Consider the following 20157-nt stretch of genomic DNA (forward strand, 5'->3'; position numbering starts at 1 on the left):
CCCAACCTCCATTTTTTTTAAACAAACCACTAAGAAAACTCCTGTGGTGAAAGGAAATAACTTTTGAGAAATAATAATAGAGTGGGACTGTGAGAGCATAAAAGGGTTGTTTGGTAAGAAACTAAAGAATATAGAGTAAGATCTAGTGGAAAATAGGGAATGAAGAAAGTGCTGATGGAAGGGAAAGCTTGGATTAAATTAATAATGAGGAAGATGAAACTTGTGATGAGGATCAGTTAAATCCCACAATAAGATCTGCTGTGTACCCTAGACTATTCAACCCAAATCCTTGGCTAGTAACTACCTAGCTATGATCATAAATAAAACTTATCCATTTTTTGGACTCCTGACTGATGCATCCTTCTTGCTGTACAAGCTCCTTGGAATCATTTTTTTTGCTGTCCAGGATGATCACAGCTCATATATATATATATATATATATATATATATATATATATATATATATATATATATATATATATATATATATTGCTTCCATATCTAGCAAATAGATTCTTTCTCATTTACTTATTATCTGATCATTAATGTAATCCTGAAAGAGCCAGGAGCTTTTTTCCTTTCCTACCAACTTTACCCTTTGTTCAGTTTTTACTTTTAATCAAGCTAATGAAATTGCAAAACTGTCCAAAGTTACTCTGTAACTGCAGGTAAAAATTTACACTTCTGCTTTCTATAGCTTCCTCTTCCATCATTAATTGAAACTCCTACATAACATCAACATTTGCTTGAGCATTAGTAAGGATGTCTGATTTTGTTGATGTGGTTACTACTTTCTTTGGTATGGATTCCAGCTCATCTATACCATTAGTTGTATTAAGTCCATGTCCATATATTGTACTGAACATACTCCTTTAGATATTTTAATGTTTCATGAATATCAGTATGATATTCAGATTATTCCTCTGTTATGTAGTAAAGTGACACATGCTGGAAAATACAGTAACAATGTTGCATCTATCATGAAAGACTTAGCTTAGGTAAACTTGGGGAGACTAATTAGCAGCAAGTTGGTTATTAGGTAATGCCACATCAAGACACAAAACAGGGAAGAACAAATGGCCCCCCAATTCTATGAAAACTTAAAAAAAGTATTGGAGTTGCAGAAAGAGAAGTAGAGGTTGCTGAAAATCAGTTTTTCATCCACCTACCAATATTAATTTTATTGTTGATGAGACTTCTCCAAGATGAAATGTTTAGTTAATGAGAACTGTTTGAAAAACTACTGGAAGATTAATTCATTTATTAATATTTACATACCAGTGATGTAATTCTTCTACAATAATGTTATGAAAGAAAAGCTGTAGTTAAACTCTACTACTTGAGAAATTAGAAAAATGAAATGGAAAGAACATTAGTTTTGGAATCAGGAGAAAGGCTAAGAATCCCTGTGCATTATGTCCTACTTAGAGAGTTGGGCTGTTCATTTTAGGAAAATACTGATTGATGAAAAGGAAATCAGTATGTTGAAGGGCCTGGGCACCATATTACTTGAGCATCATTTGAAGCAATTTAGGATTCTTAATCTGAAGATAAAAAGATTTATTTAGGCATATAAATAGTTAGCTGATTATTTGTAGCATTATCTTCTGGAAGAAAGATTGGATTTGTTATGTTGGATCTCAGAGGACAAAAGTAGGAAGAAAGACTAAAAAGAAAAAGAAGTAGAGAGAAAGGTAAAGACTTAAATAAGAAACTAGATGTTGAAAGACAGATGTTGAAACATAAATCTTGCTAGAGGCCCAAAATAAGATGAATTTTCAGACATGGTCAATGGAGCTGATTATTTTACTTCTTTCTATATATTTGTCATAAAGGAGAGCTACTACTTCATAAATAAGGGGGGAGAAAATTAGAGAGTAACAATAAAAATAAAAATAAAGATGACATCTATAAAATGTTTTGAAAGATACTAAATCAAATATTTATTTATTTATTTATTTTTGAGGCTGGGGTTAAGTGACTTGCCCAGGGTCACACAGCTAGGAAGTGTTAAGTATCTGAGATCAAATTTGAACTCCAGTCCTGAATTCAAGGCTGGTGCTTTATCCACTGCGCCACTTAGCTGCCCCCAAAGATAGTAAATCAAATGAATAAAAAGTACAGAGGATACAAATAGAAAAATTTTGTTATTGTCATGTTAAATTTTATACACACATTATATCTTAAAAAACAAACTGCATACAACTAAAGTTCATAATTTCTTAAACAAGCTGCTTCTCATACCAGATAAAATCTTTGAGAATGGCAACTGTTTCATTTTTTTTCTCTTTTTAGCATAATACTTAGCAAATAGTAAGCATTAAATAAATGCTTGTTGATTGGTTTTCTCCCTTGTATTTGAGATGTTTGTTTTTGTTAAATTCACAATAAAAGAGATAATTGACATATAAAAAGAACCAGATTTTTTTGTTACATTTTCAGTATTCAGAATGTTGGATCTCAAAAAATATCCAAAGATTGACTGAAAAAAAGGAATTGAAGTTATTTCAAAGTTAGTCTAATCATTAATAAGATTAAATTTCATTCATTCAAAAACTATTTTATTGATCGCTTACACAAAATGAAAGTCACTGTGTTTGGATACTGTAAGAAACACAGAGATGATTAAATTATAGCCTTTGGCCACAGGGGCCTTAAATGATAGCAGACAGGAAAAAATATAGAGAAAAAGTATAACATAAAGAAATAGAAAACATAAGGCATGTATAAACAAAGACTGAAGGGAGCCTTTCAGGGAAGTATTCTATATTAAGAAGAAATGATATTATGGGATTTTAATGAGAAGTAGGAATGGAAAGGAGGGGTGAGTGGTATTTGCCATTTTATCAGCAAATTAGAGGAAATCTCTCAACTGTTTGGATATGGGGAAGGTGTTTAAGATAGTTCCAAAATTTCAATCTTGGGAAAATAAGACTTTTGTGATGTCATGAACAGAAATAGAGAATTCATTTAATGAACAAGATGACACAATAAGGCCAAAAAGCAATGTTTTATGGAGTCAGAGAACCTGGGTTCAAATCATCCTCTCCTATTTATTTTGTAGGACTTTGGTAATTCACTGAACATCTGAGTCCTGAATTGCTCATATATAATATAGAGATTGAACTACATGCCTGCTGGCATCCTTATAGCTCTAGATCTTTAATCTTATTCTGTGCTAGGTATTATGCTAGTCACCAGGGAAGTTAAAAAGAAGATCTCCATTGGGAGAAATGGGAAGGAGAATTGATAAACACAATTTGAACTTGAAAGTGGAAAAATACATAGTTTTATGCTTAACTGAAAAAGGTTCATGCTAACATTTAAAAATGGTTTTGGACTTAAGATAGGTGAGTTTTTTCCTCCTAGTGGTTCTTGAGGCTTGATGAGTATAAGTGTTATTATTTTCAGACTAACTAACCTTGTGCCCCGACTCTTGTAAATGTCTTTCCTGTGATTGACTTTTTTTTAAAGAGTTTGTCTTAAACTTAAACGAAGGCATAAACTTTTAACTTGTCAGATCTAAGATAGTGTATTCCTTTAACATCATTCTCACTTTCACTTCAGAGTAGTGATGTTCTAGCTTCTGACATTTTATTAAATGAGAAATGAACTCAAAGGAGTCAAAAGTTTTCTGCTTAATACTAAATTTTAAAGGAAAGAAAAAAAACCCTTTAACTCCACAAATTTAAAAAATCCATGTTTTTCCTTCCCTCAAAAACCTGATGCCTAATTATCATATTTTTAACTAAACAATTTGATTATCCCTTGAAAAAAAAACAAATAATTACTAAAAAGTATATAAATTCAATTCAATAAAATTAATCATTTATCCTTAGCTTAGGTTGGAACATCTATAAAAAATTGTGTGACAATATGAACAAGAATTTTTTCAGTTGAGTGTTAGGGACAGAAATCATATTCCAAGGAAATAAAGAAGTGAATTGATTAAAAGGAGAGGCAAAGGATGTATACAACTCTTCCAGTAAATTTGATAGAAGAAATATAGTCTAACTCTTAAAGGCAATATTCTAAAATTATTTTGATAGAGTTCATCTGTGGCACAGGTCTTAACTCACTTAGGATTATTAATTATGTACTACGCATATATATTCTCCCATAAATCCTCCATAGGGAGCACACTCAATGAATTGGAGGCTCATTGTTGGAGTCATATGACCTTGTATGGATTTCAAATACAAATAGCTATAGCTTTTGATAGTTGTCCTGTGCTCTCTGTTCCCAGGTAGAACAAATTCTTTTCTGATCATCTGCCTTTTAAACAGCATTCTTTATACTTCGTCATCTCTGAAATTCTATGTTGGTGATATGTTGAAGTCTATTCAGACAATGTCAATTAACATTTATTAAATGCTTATATAGATATTGTTGTAATTATTTGGGATACATTATGCATAAATCTGATTATATATATATATATATATATATATATATATATATATCACACATGTAATCCCTATCCATCTACTTAGAGGAAAGAGATGTGTGGAATATTATGGCATCATAAGAAGTAACAAATAAATAATGAGATATTGAGAGAAACATGGGGGTACTTACAGAAAGTGATGCATAGTGAATAGAGTACCAAAAGAATCATTTATGCAATGCAATAAAACAACATTAAAATGTAGTTGAATTCAGAGCACTTTTCAATTTCCCAAATGTAACATAATTTACTCTCTATTCCCTATTCAATTTTGGGCACAGTTAATTGTTCAAGTTTGGCATCAAACCTATACTATATCTGTATCTAAATACATACAAACATATTATGTATGTAGAAATATAGAGACATATTTTATGCTTCTCTATATATTTATATACTTAAAAACTTATATGTATATATATGTTTCTCTCTATATATATAATTTATGTATATATATGCTAGTGGAATAACTCTATAGTTTATTGTTATGTGCCAGAACTCTTGTAAGGATTCTTACAAGGTACTCACTAAGTGGAATTGATAAGACAACGGTTATCTAGTTTAGCATGGTGATTAATAGTTCTCCAGTTCAGTACATGTACTTAGTACTTAATATAGTTCTACAAAATTGACACCTACGATTATGTAATTATAATAGAGTATATAACAGCCAGCAGGGACTGAGAGACAGATTCATTCCATCCTCCCCCTTTGTGGTGTCTGGAGGCTGAAGAACAAGCCCTCGGACACAGAGAGATTAATTCCATCTTCATCAGCCTCTTGGTGGCTAGCCTGTCCTCCTGTTCCCTCATTGAGAACAAGGTCCATCTGAAAGGCTCTCAAGAAAGCTAGCTGTGCTCCAGGCAAGGAAACTAGACTGTGAAGGAGATAATAAAGGATTTGGACACCAGACTATTCTTGTGGTGATTACTCAATTGAAGCGAAGGCTGCTCCAAGAACTCCAGAAAACCAAAAGAACACTACAGTTTTTTTATCCAACTGTATATTTTTTAAAAAATATTGTTAAATTTGAAATCAGACTTCTGAGGTGTCATGCAGTTATGATTACCTCTCTAAGGCAGAACAAGCACTTTGCAAGTGGAACATTCTCTATTTACAGATGGTACCTATGGGTCTTCTGAAATCATCTCAAATATTAGGCACATGGTTATACAAGTATCCTGATGCAAGCAAATATCATGATGATTTATATTTACTTATGAGGGAAATACAAGGGCAAATTTTATTTTCTCAATTCAGTGATTGTGTAACATAAAGAGAAGCAAATAGTAATCCCTTCTATTCCATTTTTAGATCTTCTAATTAGTTATGAAAACATAAAATGCTATTTGACTTGGGCCTCAGTTTCCTCAGTGGTAAAATGTGGGGTTTAGATTTAATGATCACAGAATCATAAAAGCTGAGATTTGGAAGGGACCTCAGCAGCCATCTAACTGAACCATCAATATAGGAATCCTCAGTATAACATAACTAATAAGTATTTGTCTAGCCTCTGATTTCAAGGATACACAAGGCTGTGAGGAGGGAAGTCTATCCACTACCTCTTTAGGCAAGTAATTCTATTTTATGTATAGTTGTAAAATTGTTAAGAAGTTTCTCCTGACATCAAAATACCTTCCAGATCTAGCACTCCAAGACTGTATGATAGTTTTGAGCTTGGGAGATCGTAAATTTTAGAAATCTTCTTTTGAAGGTGATAACATAAGTCCATCAACGTTATATACTTTGCAATACTTTCATACTACAATATAATGAAATGACCTACACTGACGACAAAATCTTTTGTATGAAGGGCAGTCCTTTATAAGATACCAAAAATAGTAAAAAACAAAATAGAAAGTGTTATGTAAGTAGCTTACTTTATTTAAAAATAACAACTTAAGATATATACTTCATATATACTCATATGGTGTCAGAATTTGATGCTACTAGATTGATTTTTCTGTACATTATAGACCACTGCGGGGGGAGGAGGGCACAATTGTATAACTTTTTGCTAATGTCTAAGATACATATCTTCTTCTAATATCACACCACCAAAAATTAGAATTCATTATAAAGCCAAACCTTTACTTTGGATCATGCTTGATCAAGTGAAAATGAAGTTTTTTAAAAAAATTCTGGAAAAAATAGTTTTAGCCACCTGAACAAAATTGTATCACATTAGATATCACTGAGCAGTGTTAAGTAGACTAGTTCCTCTGCTGGGGTAACTGAATTTTTTTATATGTGGCATTTATCTAGAAAGTTGATTATAACTTACACATTATGTTGCAAATACTTTATACCTCATCCAATCCTAGAGGTTCTAAATATTCTGACACAGTCTGTTCCAGCCCAGAACTGGCCTTCAATTCAGAAGATCCCTGGGAATATAATTAATTTAGAAGTTTTCCTCAAGAGTTTAGAGAGTCTCCAGGGATGGGAGAGACTGGAAAAATTCAGGGATTTTCAAGCTAATTGAAGCTGTGGCTGAGACCCAGGACTCAGTGTAATGTTTAGAGAGTCTAGAGAGTAAGAACTGGTTTATATCTGAAATGATTAATTCTGGAACAACTTGTCATAGTTTTGAAAGGTTGGTTCTAATGGACAGATAATCTGAATCCAGTTCAATATAAATTTGGGAGATTACAAGGGTTTCAAGACTTCAAAAATCAATATGAGGGAGCGGATTCTGGGAGGATGATGGAGTAGGTTGGCAAATTTCAAGCTTTGCTGATTTCTCCCACAAATAGAACACATTTGTGCTTCAGGGAGAACATAGATTGGTGAAAAGTCAAAAAGATGTGGGGCACAACCGAGAACCTTCTGAAACAACCCGAGAATGACTCAAGACTGGGGATTATCCTGTCTGAAGTGCAAACACTTTTGGGCTAGCTGCATAGAAACATCAAGTAGAAACTCTCAGGCTAGCAGGGTGTGGCTAGAGCCTCAGCAAGGACCACATAGACTTTCACTTCTGGACTGTTTGGCAAAGACAAAGTGAACCATGCTGCTGAGACATGGCACTGGGTGAGAAGGAACCAGTACCAGGTGAGTGCAGAGGCCAGGGATGCTGCCAGCTGAAGGCACTTGCTGGAGAATGGAGCTTCTGGTTTGGGATTCTGGTCAGAGGGAAGAGCTAAAGGGAGGCTTGAGGCACCATTCCCCTATCCCACAATTAGAAGTGCTTACACTAATACCTCTTATAAAAAATGAACCAGCAAAGAAAAAAGAACCCCACCATTGAAACATATTATGGGAACAGGGAAGATAGGGGTTCATCATTAGAGGAGGATACTTTAGTAAAATAAAAAGCTCCTACTCCAAAGAGTAATGTGAAATGGCTCCCACACAGAGAGAATATATAGAAAAATCAACTTGAAATGAGGGTATTACCATCTTTTCTGTTACTTAGGTTCACAGTTTTGGGGTCATCCTTGATTCTTCCAATTCTGCACCTCAAATATATATGTTGGGTTGTAAAATCTTGTCTATCTTACCTCCATGATATTCCTCTCATCTATTCCTCTTTCATTACTTAGTCTCAACTAAGATAGTAGCTATCTCATTGCCTATCTCATTAGACAGAAAGAAAAATACTAATAAATGTGAAAGATATTCTAATATATGCAAAGCTATTTCCTAAGTTATAATTATTTGTGAATGTCCTTTGAATATAATTTCCTTCAGAGCAGGTTCTATTTTATATTTATCTTTGCATCGTGCCCAGCATTTACCAAAATGCTTTGCATACAGTGAGTACTAAGGCAAATAGATGATTCAGTAGATAGGACATTGAGCATGGAGTCAGAATGACTTTAATTTAAATCCAGCCTTAGAAGTTTATTAGAAGATAGGTAGATGAATCATTTGACATCGATTTCTTCAATTATAAAGTAAGAATAATCATAGCACATACCTTCCAGTGTTGTTGTTGTTAAATGAGATACGCTTTGTAAAACTCTCAGCACAGTGACTGGAATAAAGTAGGTGCCTAATAAATGTCTGTTTCCTTCCTTAGGACTTATCTGTGTATATAATGTCAATAAATAACATTTTATTAAGCACTTATTATGTGCCAGATATTGTGCTAAGCACTGGGGGTAAAAACATGAAAGAGAAAAGACAGTTTCTCCCCCCAAAGAGCTTACATTTGAAAGGGGTAAAAGATAAAACCAAAAAAAAAAAAAAAAAAAAAAAAAAAGAAGCTGAAAAGTAAAGAAAGGAGAGAGAAGGTGAAAATGTCAGTCAAAGAAGTCCCAAATTAGTGCAGCCAGTTGCTTCTGAGAAATGAGATGTCTGAGGTGAGCTTTTTATTTAAATGGATATTTGGATTTCATGTTTTCACCCTCCAATCATAGAGGCAAAAGGTAGTGATGAGGGAGAGCACCAAGATGATGACAATTTATAGGATGATGAGGCTATGCTATCAATGAGCTTGCTGAGGTATAGTAGAGAAATTAGAGAATTCCCAATGTAGCCAAATGAGAAATTCTTTACTTATCTATGATTGAATTGAAGAAGTTAAAATAAACAAACAAACAAACAAAAAAACCTTAAGATGCACCAAGTAATTGGCAAAGAATCAACCTAGAGTTGGATGAAAATTATACACCTACCAAAACTGCTCTCTGAAAAGATACAGGAAGAATAATAGTAACATTTGTAAATCCCTTATGAAGAGCCCTAGTTAATGTGAATAGTTTGGTGACAAATATTATTAGTGTAATTTAATTTCCTTTTATGACAATCATTGTAGGTCTGGGGAAATCAATATGAATATGAAAAAGGTTTTTGGATTCTGTTCTATCTGACACATTCATGCAAAAAACAGAGATATAGATCATTTTCAACAATAGTCAATAAATTTTTTTTCAAGTGCCTATTATATGTTAAACATCAAGTATGTATGAAACTTCCTTGAAAGGTCTGATCAGAAAGTCCTTATGAATGGATTACTTCCCCTATAAGAAGTAACAAGTGACACTTTTGAATACTTTATTTTTATAACTTTGAAAAGTAATCAGTAATCAGTTGAGTAAAGTGCATGTACATTCAGTCTGCAGATGATAATCAAATGAAGTATGAGTGAGAGTGTGGTGATGATATATTTGTCCAGAACCTAAGAAAAATGAGATTTATTAATTCGAGAAGTGATTAAAAATCAAATAAAGTGGAATTAAAGAAAAATCTTCTCATGAAGGAAAAACAAACTGTAAAAATGCAGGATTGGAGGTCATCATACACAAAAGGTTACGCTGGTAGTGTTATAATTTCATTTTAAAAAGGGAAGTATGGATCAGAGAGAAGGGAAAAAAAAAGTGGGTATAGTCTTCAAGGGGAACAAGGAAATGCTTTTACTATCTTCAAAGGCAAATCCTATGTCAGGCCACTGTTGTCATTGTAATTCTGGGATCCACATATTAAATAAGAAATGTAAAATTTGGAGAGAATTCAGAAAAAAAAATATAGGCCATTCAAGAATTGGAGCTGAGGAAGGAAGTTTAAAGAAAGTGGTATTCTAACACTTGGAGGAAAAAAAAAAGGACAAATTTTAACTTCATTGTGATTTTAAAATTAATCATTTCTACAAAAAAGTAACCAATCATGTCAAAGAAAAATGAAGTTTCTAAATTGAAGAAGTGATTAAAGATAAAATAAAGTTGAGTTAAAGATAAATCTTCAAATGAAGGAAAAATAAACTGTAGAAATGCAGGATTTGTGGATCATCATTCACATTGGTAATGTTGTAATTTCATTTTACAAAGTATAGAGAAGTATTGACCAGAAGTGGAGAGAAAAAAGTGGGTATAATCTCAGATGATTCAAACAGCATAAGGGATTCAGATTGAAACAAAGAAAGCTTTTCTTATTGAGACTTTAAAAATTATGAAACAATGGAAGTCAGGGAATTTTTTTCTATGGATGTCTTAGCTCTGTCTCTCTTCCTATTTACATAGGTACAATGTATTTATATATTTATTCACTTATTTCTTTGCTATTTGTTTATTGGGATTGTTGAGGGATTAATGTAATATTAGTGGGTGTCTCATCTTTTGGAGACAGTTTAAGGGACTGACTCAATTACATTTCAAGATTTATCATTTTTTCTTCATATTTCCTACTATATGAAATATTAAATGCAAAACTCTTTTGTTCCAACTAGTTTATTAATGACACTTGAAATAAGAGTTCAAATTACAAATTTCCAATGAAAAGAATTAACTGAACCCTTTAACAATAAAATCCTTTTGTGACCAAATGAGTTTAATATTATACTCGCTATCTCCACACTAGTTTGATGGAAAATAAGTATGACGAATAAAAAAAATTAATATTTTTCATTGCCTATTGGTTGATTTTATTAATAAGTTGGTGACACCATTGGTAAATGCGTTATGCTAACCTTGTTTGGGGACATTGCTACTTGCCAATCAGAGTATATCCTTGCTTTTACTATGATCTCAGATAGGATTGTTTTCCCTATGCAGTGTGAACTCTTCTATAGCATCATTATGTAATTTTTAAATGTCTGCTGGAGCTCACTGAATTAGATCAGTATGCATCATCATTCCGTCCATATCGCTGAATTGATTTGGGACTCTTAAATATGTAAATTCAGTCAAATCAATACTCACTACAATGTAATTGATTGTCATTCTCCTAGGAATATTTAATGAGATCATAGGAGTACAGATTTAGATCTAGAAAGTTCTTTTGAGACTATCCAGTCCAACTCCTTCATTTTGTAGATGAACTAATATTTGTTAAAGCTAAAAAACTAGCAAAAAAAAAAAAAAAAAAACTCCACCTCTCTTTCTTGCCCCTCCTCTGATCTGAAAGGGTCATGAACATCTGAACAGGGTCAAATGTACACATCTTATCTATACTCTGGAAAAAAAATTAAGAACTTCTCTTCAAAGTAGTAATACTAAGTGAAGGCTAAAATCAAAGAGTTGTTAATTGAATATATATCATGATAAATCAAGCTGATTCCAGTCCTAATAGCCAATACTCCAATGCCAAGATTGTCTAATAACATCAAATTAGGCTTCAAGAGAAAGATTAAAAACTATTTTCACAAGTTGTCTCTAAACAAGATGTTCAGCCACAGATGCCATATTATATCAATCTGATTCTATTGTACATAATAAAACATGCCCTGTGATAAAATCCTGCAGGGAGATGTGTTCAATCAGAGGCCTTTGATATTATTTGAGAGAGAGGTACTTTGAATTTAAAAGAAGCAAGGAGAAAACTCTTGTGCTCCTGCAATCAATCTCAATCCACTGTGGAAACCACTAAGGCTCTATACAAGCCCCCATATACATCTACTTCCAAATATAAGTAGGGAGCTTGGCATGGGAAACTTGTGGATTGTCTTTTCAAAATCCCATGAACCGAGATTGTTTTGCTTAATAATTGTGTTCCAAATCAACTTTTCAATTACCAAGTTTATCACAAATCAAGTCTAGATAAAGATTTTCCCTTGGCAGGAGTTTTAAGGGACACTGGTGATCACAATTAACAGCAACCTAATAATAATTTAAAATAACTTTCGCAGATAGCTTTGTTCACATCCCCCAGGAGCCAAATGACATTCATTTTCTGTTAGCAGAAAATTATAATCTCTTTTGTTACATTAACTTACCTAAAACATCCCATAAAGAAGTGACTTGTGGAAAATCATATAAAATTTTGTTTAAAACTTACCTTTTCTTTTCTTCCAGAGATAATGCTACTTTGCTTTTCTCTGAACTTTATTTCAAGAATTCAGTTCATACTGATAGTTGCTGCCGTATTTCAGAAACCATTTATCTTGGAGTACTCCTGAATTTGCAATCCTTTAAGGAAAGAAAGAAAGAAAGAAAAGAAAATCGGCTCTTAGGGAGAAAACAAAAAAAGGCTCACAAGTGTGCATTTTAGACTTGTGACTTTGAGGGGAATGGATGGTATCACGACTCAATTGGGACTGCTAAAGGCAATGACTTTTCTTGCCCTCTGTCTGTCAGTGCCCAGTCTAAAAGTGTCCACTGGCCCAGGGAGAAGGTATACATAAGTAACTACCAAGAAGATGCTGATACAACAAAAACCTTCTTGGGAAGGCAAGGAAAACAACAGGACACAATTATGTTGAGATGATTAGGCACAAATGATGCATGGGTGGGGGGTGGGGAAGATGGTAACAGACTATAGAGAGGGGATAGCAGATGCCCTCTGTCTCCCTCCCCTTCCCTATTCAAGAGAAAAGGGAGAAAATAAAGGATATTGTCTCTGAGTATTTGAGATCCTGCAGATATCTTAACAAAATCAGATTGCAGGGGACCTCATGTAGCCTTGTGCAATAGACAGTTCATACCCAGAATATTTAGTGAGAGTTAAACTTCCTTGGACATGCAAGCAGTATGGATAGCCGAAAATATCTCACGGCAAAAACTTAGCATCTGCATGATATTCCAGAAACTGAAGACAAGGGGAAAACTAACAGATTGCACATCCTTTTCATTTACTACTGCTCGTGCTTCTAGTAAGTAAATGTAGTATCTCAACTGAGCTGCCCTTTCAAATTATTGTTAATTAAGTAATACTCCCTAAGAAATATGTCATTAACCACAGTCAGGACCTGGTTTGTTGAGTTTGCCGGAGGCACTTAATACTGCAACAAATGGACTCCTAATTACTATAAGAAATGATTTCACTGGGGACTGTGGTTCACTTTCCCCAGCAGCTTTATGGTATATTTTATCTTTTAAACTTCTACTCTTAGTTTATCTATCAGGAGCAACATAGGACGAGAGGAATCATTCTCTAATGCTCTAATGATTCACACACTTCATTCACCATTGTCATTAATAGGGAAAAATGTAGTTATTAGTGCTTTTATTTTGAAAAATCCCAGTTATTACGATTAAAGAAAGACCGCTAATATAGGATTTTAAAATTAACTTTATTCCCACCCAGCCCTCTTATTTCAATTTATTGCTTTTCCTTTGGAATCGTAAATTTTTATTGCAAGAAATTATTCCTGGCATGTCATAGACCTGATTTTGACATTGCTCTTCTCCTTGTCAGCTGTCTTCACTCTAGAAGGGATTTTTCCAATTGCTAGAACAATTAACATTATTGTGTAGTTTAAAAGGGGGAAGATGAGAATATTCAGACTCAGGCAGGCACATGTACCATGGCATAGACTTTACAATGACCTTATCTATAAACATTTTATCCTTCTGTTCATAACAAAGAGTAAAGAAAAGTATTAAGGAAAAGCAACCTTTTTCACTATGTTATAAAAGCCTTCACATGTCAATTTTAAAAGAAGTGCTATTTCAGCTTTTTCTCATATAAGTTCTTTTTTCATAATAATGTAATATATTTCTTTCACCTTTTGGCTAGCACTTTGGTTTTTTAATAAAGTTACACACTTGTTTCAGGAGAATTATACTTTTGAATGTACCTCAACAGTATTTCATCCTAACTGTTTCATTTGGGTTGAATTAATGTAAAACACTGCTTGTCTGAAGGAGATAGGAAGGGAGATGAGGGCTAGAGGAAGAGGAAGACTATACCTCAACCACAGAATTACAACTTCCTTCCATTTCACATTGCAGACTTATCTCACAGTAACCTTTATCCATAATAAGAGCATAATTTCATTGGGTTGTAGTAAAACTCATGAGATAATGTGTGTAGAATGGCTTTGAAAACTGTAAACCTTTTTCAAACTGGAAAGTATTCTTATTATTGTCATAATGCTAATCTCCCACACAGTAAGAAGTAGGAATTCTTTGCCTTCTCCTCTCCTCCCCACATTCACATTTGTTTTTATTCCTTCCATCTCTGTAGTCATTTGATAGTCTCTTGTTCTGTTCTTACTCCCTCCCCCCAGGTTCTTCTCTCTCTTTTTTCCCATTAATATGTGAATGAGCTAGTACTTCAACCAATATATCTATATATGCCTGAATAAACTTGGTGAAAGGCAGGAACTCCTTTTGTTTGGCCCCTAGAGGACTGCATGTCGTTCTGCACCAATGAGCAGTGCCCTCCCTCCCTCACAGTAGGAGCTTTCCAATAATTGCCAGAACAAATTGAGCTTGGGCTTATCAGTGCCTCTGCTTTTTCAGCAAGAAAACAGAAGGAAGTAGGGAACAAGCCTATTTTTGATCAGTGACAATAAAGCGTAGAAATAGATTGGATACAGCCAATAGAGGAGTCGTGTTGTAGACAGCAGTCATGGGATATGTTGTTTTCGTAGATGATGTAGCTTGGTTTTGCATGTCTCTGTAATCACCATAACTAATAAAATCATGTTCTTTATACACAAGTCTTTCCACCATGCCCTTTGCAAGCTATGTGTCTGCAAGAGTGGGCAAGAAAATAAAAAAAAAAAAACTTAAAAATCCATGTTATCTAACTTGGATGCAGGAAGCCAGCAGAACAAGAGCAAATAGTTATTATTCTTTTGCCTCAGCCTAGTAGTCTTTAGATACAAAAGACAACAACGCTTTTTTTTTTACTAGTTAGTAACAGGAAAAAATTGAGTTTCTACTGTAAAGTTGGCTAGAATAAAAGCTTATTTGACAAATGCATCTTAAATATTTTTATGGACAAATTCTTAGAAAAATTTTATTAATGCCCAACACTGCATCTCTATCTATATATCAACATGTACATAGCTACCTATGGCTATAGATACATGGTTTACACATAGATTGATAGATAGATAGATAGATAGATAGATAGATAGATATAGATAGGAGGTGTAGTATAGAGAGCTATGTAGATACACAAATAATAAGTAAGCATTTGTATCATACATATGTTTTTACATGTACAAGCAGATGATTAGAAAGAGAACTAGCTAGACTTAACTATCTAGATATCAGATAATCAGATAATCTAGATCTTGGTATATATGCCTCCTTGAGGGCAGAATGGCTTACTCCACTTTGGATCTGCTCCTTTGCCTGGTTTCAAATCTATAGAACTAAATGCCTCCATGTTAGGTAAGTGTTCTATACCTCCCATTGCCCATTTTCCTGCTGCTGCCTCTGTTGCTGTTTATCTTTTACTTTTGTTGAAGAGGATCAGTAAATATCATGGGGTAATATCTTGATTTGTGCATGAATTGGATTTAATTGTGGCAGGTTGCACAAAGTCATTAACTTTACTCTTTCTTCCAGAATCAGCAAAGTCCAATGGCAAGACAAAAGTCAGAATGACGGCTGATATAGTGGGGGGATGTTGTGGATGACCTTGGGGTCTTCCTTGTCTGACCAAAGTTCTCTCCAATTTCTGTTTCAGCTGATTCATGTCCACTGGTAAAAATTGTTCCCATTCCCCCATCCCTTTAGTGTGTTGTTTCTGCCTCTTCCTCTCATATTACATTGTAAGCAGGGGATCTCTTTTTATTAATTGTATCTTTAGCACTTAGCATAGTGCCTAGCAATTAGTAGGTGCTTAATAAATATTGATTGGATTGGACTGTTTTAGACTGAAGCTAATTCTTAGTTTGCCAAAAGTTTTGCTTCAGATATCTCTTACCTCTGATCAGAGATTGTATTAGGTCTGAGACCTTTTACCTCTGATTACCCCATCCGTCTCCTCCTGAGCCCCTGAATGTAGCCTGTGTGAATTCGCACAGGCAAATAGAGAAAAACTCCATGATGAACTTGACAAGAAGCTTAACAGATCCCAAATGCTTAAACTGAAAGACCACCTGTTTATGTAACAACTCGGTCTAAAGTTTTAAATAATGTTATTTATATAAACATTTGCAATGAATGTTTTTTTAACTCTCTTTCAACAGGGGTTAAGCTTTGCTCAGCTGCTTCTAAAGTGACTGAAGACAGACAAGATGTGGAAGGAGAGCCAAGAAATGGCTTTCCATCTGCCCTCTCTTTGCTTGGAAATAACCAAGCCAGGCCAACAGCTTTAGCTTTGTTCGGCATTTCCTTCCCCTCCCCCTTTTCTGATCTGAAGGAGAAGCTGACATGAAACAAACACAGCATTTCCTTTCAAAATTGGATTTTGAAATTGGCTTCAGTTTTCCAGGAGCACAGCCCAGTCACATTTCTTCCCCCAGCTCTGTGATTGTCATAAACAGTTTGTATATAAAGCACAAAATCTAGAGCCAATTGCCTAGTTAAACTTTTTTGGGGGAAGTGGAATGGAGGAGGGTGCAATGAATGAATGGAAATATTTTCTCATGGGTAGAGATCATAACAGTGACAAGAGGGTACAATAAATGAGGAAATAAATTAGAGGCAAAGGAAGGTTTTGTTATTCTCTTAGTTATCTCTTTTTAGGAAAAATAAAGTCCAGAATGACATAAGAGAGTTGTGCCTTCTTGGATAATTTTATTATCATCTTCCACGACCTATATTGAACATTAAGTAGTAAGATGGCATCATGGGATGTAGTCTATCCAACAGAATAGAAACAATGAATTACTGAAAGATAAGACCACTGACTAGGATATATGACATGACAATAGGGTAATTTACTGACCAATTATTCTCTGCTGAATTGAATAGGAAATATCTTAGGCAGAGCAGACAGAAGAAACTAAACATTTAATACAACTATTTTCTCTCTCTCTCTGTGAATCTTCTTAATGGAAAGAATAGGAAATTTTACTTAGTCTCACTAATTTTTTTTCAGATTCACTCTTTTAATTCTATATATCAAATTGGTAACTTGATTCTTAAGGTTCGAAGTTAGTGCAAGAGAAAGAAAAGTGTGTTGGGAGTCAGGAGATCTGAGTTTGAATCCCAGTTATTGAATATTAATCTCTAATACATTTTATATTTCCTAATTTCCTTAAGTTTTGTCTTTATAGACTCATAGTACCTGGTACTCACTGGATCTTTAAATAAATGCTTGTTGAATGAATGAAAAAAGAAAAGAAGGAAGGGCAAATCATTTCATCTCCCGAGGTCTTATTCTCTTTATGTATAAAATGAGGAGCTTGGATTAGATGTCTTTTTCCAACCTTTCAATTCTCAAATTATAGGAGACTCTGCCTCTCTTCAAGTCTTAAAATTGACTTTTTTCATCCTTTGGAGACCATAGCAATAATTCTATGCAGTTACTTGAAGTAGGAATTTAATCTTCTGGCTCCTTAGCTTGCCATTTCTGCCATCCATACATATAATAAGAGGAATGATGTGCTACTTCATATCAGTATCATTCAATATGGGGTAGAATTATGGCTGCTAGGTGAAATGTGGGCCAGGCAAACTTCCTGATGGTAGCTGCCAGAGCAGAAGGACATACCACATGATTTGCTTTAAGGCTTTCCTTAGAATTAAAATTTCTGGCAATAGAGAGAACTCCTAGAGTTGGCCTTTTTATGCAGTCAATCTGATTTTCACCTTCTGGTTTCTGAACAATATATAGGAAAACAAAATAAAATGAACGTACTCCTGCTGCTTTAATGGATGGGAAGGGGAGCAGGAAGAGTGAAAGGAAGGATAAGGGAGATGATTTTCCTTTTCTGACTTTCATTACTTTAGTGAAAAGTGGCAAAGAGGGGTTTTCTCAAGGGCTTTTGAATTCAAAACAGTAGCAACTGATGGCTAATGGGCAATTGGAAACCTGGTAGTGCTGTGCTTTAAAAGTCCATTTAGTTTATCCCAAAAAGTTTTCTGTTTTGTTTTATTTTTAAATCCAGTTTACTGATAATGTGTAGAAAGTGTCAGCTTCCCAAATAGTAGCAATATATAGACTGAGATCATAAAATTCTCACCAATATGGGCACGATATGAGGCACATTTGTCAGTGAAAAGATGGCCAAAGGACTAAAGAAAAGAAGGATGATTGATATAGAACAGGTGGCAATCTGTCTGAGCTTGCTTCTGTGTTGCCTTTAAGGGAGTTTGGAATGGTAGAGAGTAGTGGTATGTGAAATCCAGTACAAATAATAATGCCATCATTAGGACAATGAGTGAAGTGAACCATCTTAAGGCTTCTGGTAGCCTTACATGTTTTCTGATTTTGTTTTGTTTATTGCTCTTCTGGTTTGCTATTTGTCACTTTGACCTTTGACTATACATGTTATTATTATTTTTTAATGCTGATGACTTCACTTTATGGTTATCATTTACAAATAATACTTCAAATTACTCTGCTATTGAGACCTTGGTTAAATCCCAGATATCTAGAACTTTTACCTCTGGCCCTATCTCCTTATGAGACAGATGGGTAAGTGGTGTTCTGGCAAAAATTAACAACCATACTTCTGGGGGAAAATAATACATGACACACTTTTAATTTTAATCTACATTATTAACATTTTAGCTATTGCTTTCTTAAGTGTAGAAAGCAACAACATTATAAGGAAAGCTCTTATTTGTAGCGTTTATCAGTTTCCAAGGTAGACATGCTTATACTGAAAATTTAATGATAAGTTCTTGTGAGTCTATTCAAGCTGGCTGTGACAACCCCTGCCTAATACATGTGTATCATTTGGAAGAATTTACCATTAAGTATCCCAAATATTGTTAGATATTAAAAACTTGTATTTTCTTTCCTTGTTTTAAAATTATAGGTATTTCTGGATATAATTTCTCTTCTTCCATCCAATCAACCTTTCGTGGAACAAAGAAAACAAAAGACTGTAGAAAAACCAACTGATATGCCAATTAACTCTAATATTATAAGCATCAATTCATAAGATCATAGCTCTATATGATGTAAGATATTAGAATGATTAGATATTAGAAATAAGTCAGTTCAACCCCTTCATTTTATAGAATGGGGCATTCTATACTCATAGTCTTCTCTCTTTTCAGGCAAATAAGGGAGATTCATTTTCTATCTAGGTTCAAGACTGGCCATTACAATTATGGAGCATTTAATTTTGCTTTAATGTTTTTCTCTTTTATATCACTGAGGTAATTATTCACGTTGCATTACTGGCTCTGTTTACTCTGCATCAGTTCATATAAGTTTTACTATGTTTTCTAATTACTCATATATGCTATTTTTACTGTACAAAATTTTTCTTTGTATCAACATAGCAAAATACCAGAATGATCTATTTTTTAGTTTCCTCTCTCTGGTCTATTATGTATTTTGTAATATTCCCTAATAGCTACAAAAAAGATACTTCTTTTTATTTTCCTCCACTAAAATTATCTTTCATATTTAGTCAATTTGCTTGTAACAGATTTGTATAATCCTGTTTTAAACCATTTTTAAATCCCCCAAAACCATTTTCCAGTTTCTCCATGAGGACTTATTGGGCAAAAAACTCTTCCCTCACATAATTTATATCATTAGCTTTACTGAACACTCCTAAGATTAGTTGGATCTTATTCTTGCTTCTTTAGTATACTCCACTCATAGACACTTTAATTTTTGTAACCCAAATAGTTTTAAGTGGAAGTATTACTCTCTAATATAAGTTACAGCTTGCAAATGCTATTCTCCTTTTATACCTATTATTTTCCATCATTTTCCTCTGATTATAGTATCTTTATTAGTCCAGATGATTTTTAAATATTATTAGTCTTAGGAAGCTCTAGTTAGTTTGACTTATATGACATTGAATGTATAAATTAAATTAGGTGCCATTTTTATTATTTTGGCATGGTCCAATCATGGGCAATGACTTTCCCCCTATATCTTCCTTCATTTCTATAAAGAATGTATTTTAATTGTAAAAAGTTAAGTTGTAACTATGTTAGTAGATAAACTTTCAGATA

General features: G+C 33.8%; 1 protein-coding gene across 4 annotated transcripts in view; it reads right to left on the reverse strand.

Moving 5' to 3' along the window:
* The window catches only part of CDH20 (cadherin 20), a 274337-nt gene that overhangs the window by 73973 nt on the left and 180207 nt on the right, over positions 1-20157 (reverse strand). For all 4 annotated transcript variants that reach the window (XM_074279063.1, XM_074279060.1, XM_074279062.1 and 1 more), the window contains one exon: positions 12164-12294. The gene's annotated coding sequence lies outside the window, so the exon portion shown is untranslated. The remainder of the gene's footprint in view (positions 1-12163; positions 12295-20157) is intronic.

The sequence above is a fragment of the Sminthopsis crassicaudata genome, chromosome 1 (assembly GCF_048593235.1).
Source record: "Sminthopsis crassicaudata isolate SCR6 chromosome 1, ASM4859323v1, whole genome shotgun sequence".
Lineage (NCBI taxonomy): Eukaryota > Metazoa > Chordata > Mammalia > Dasyuromorphia > Dasyuridae > Sminthopsis > Sminthopsis crassicaudata.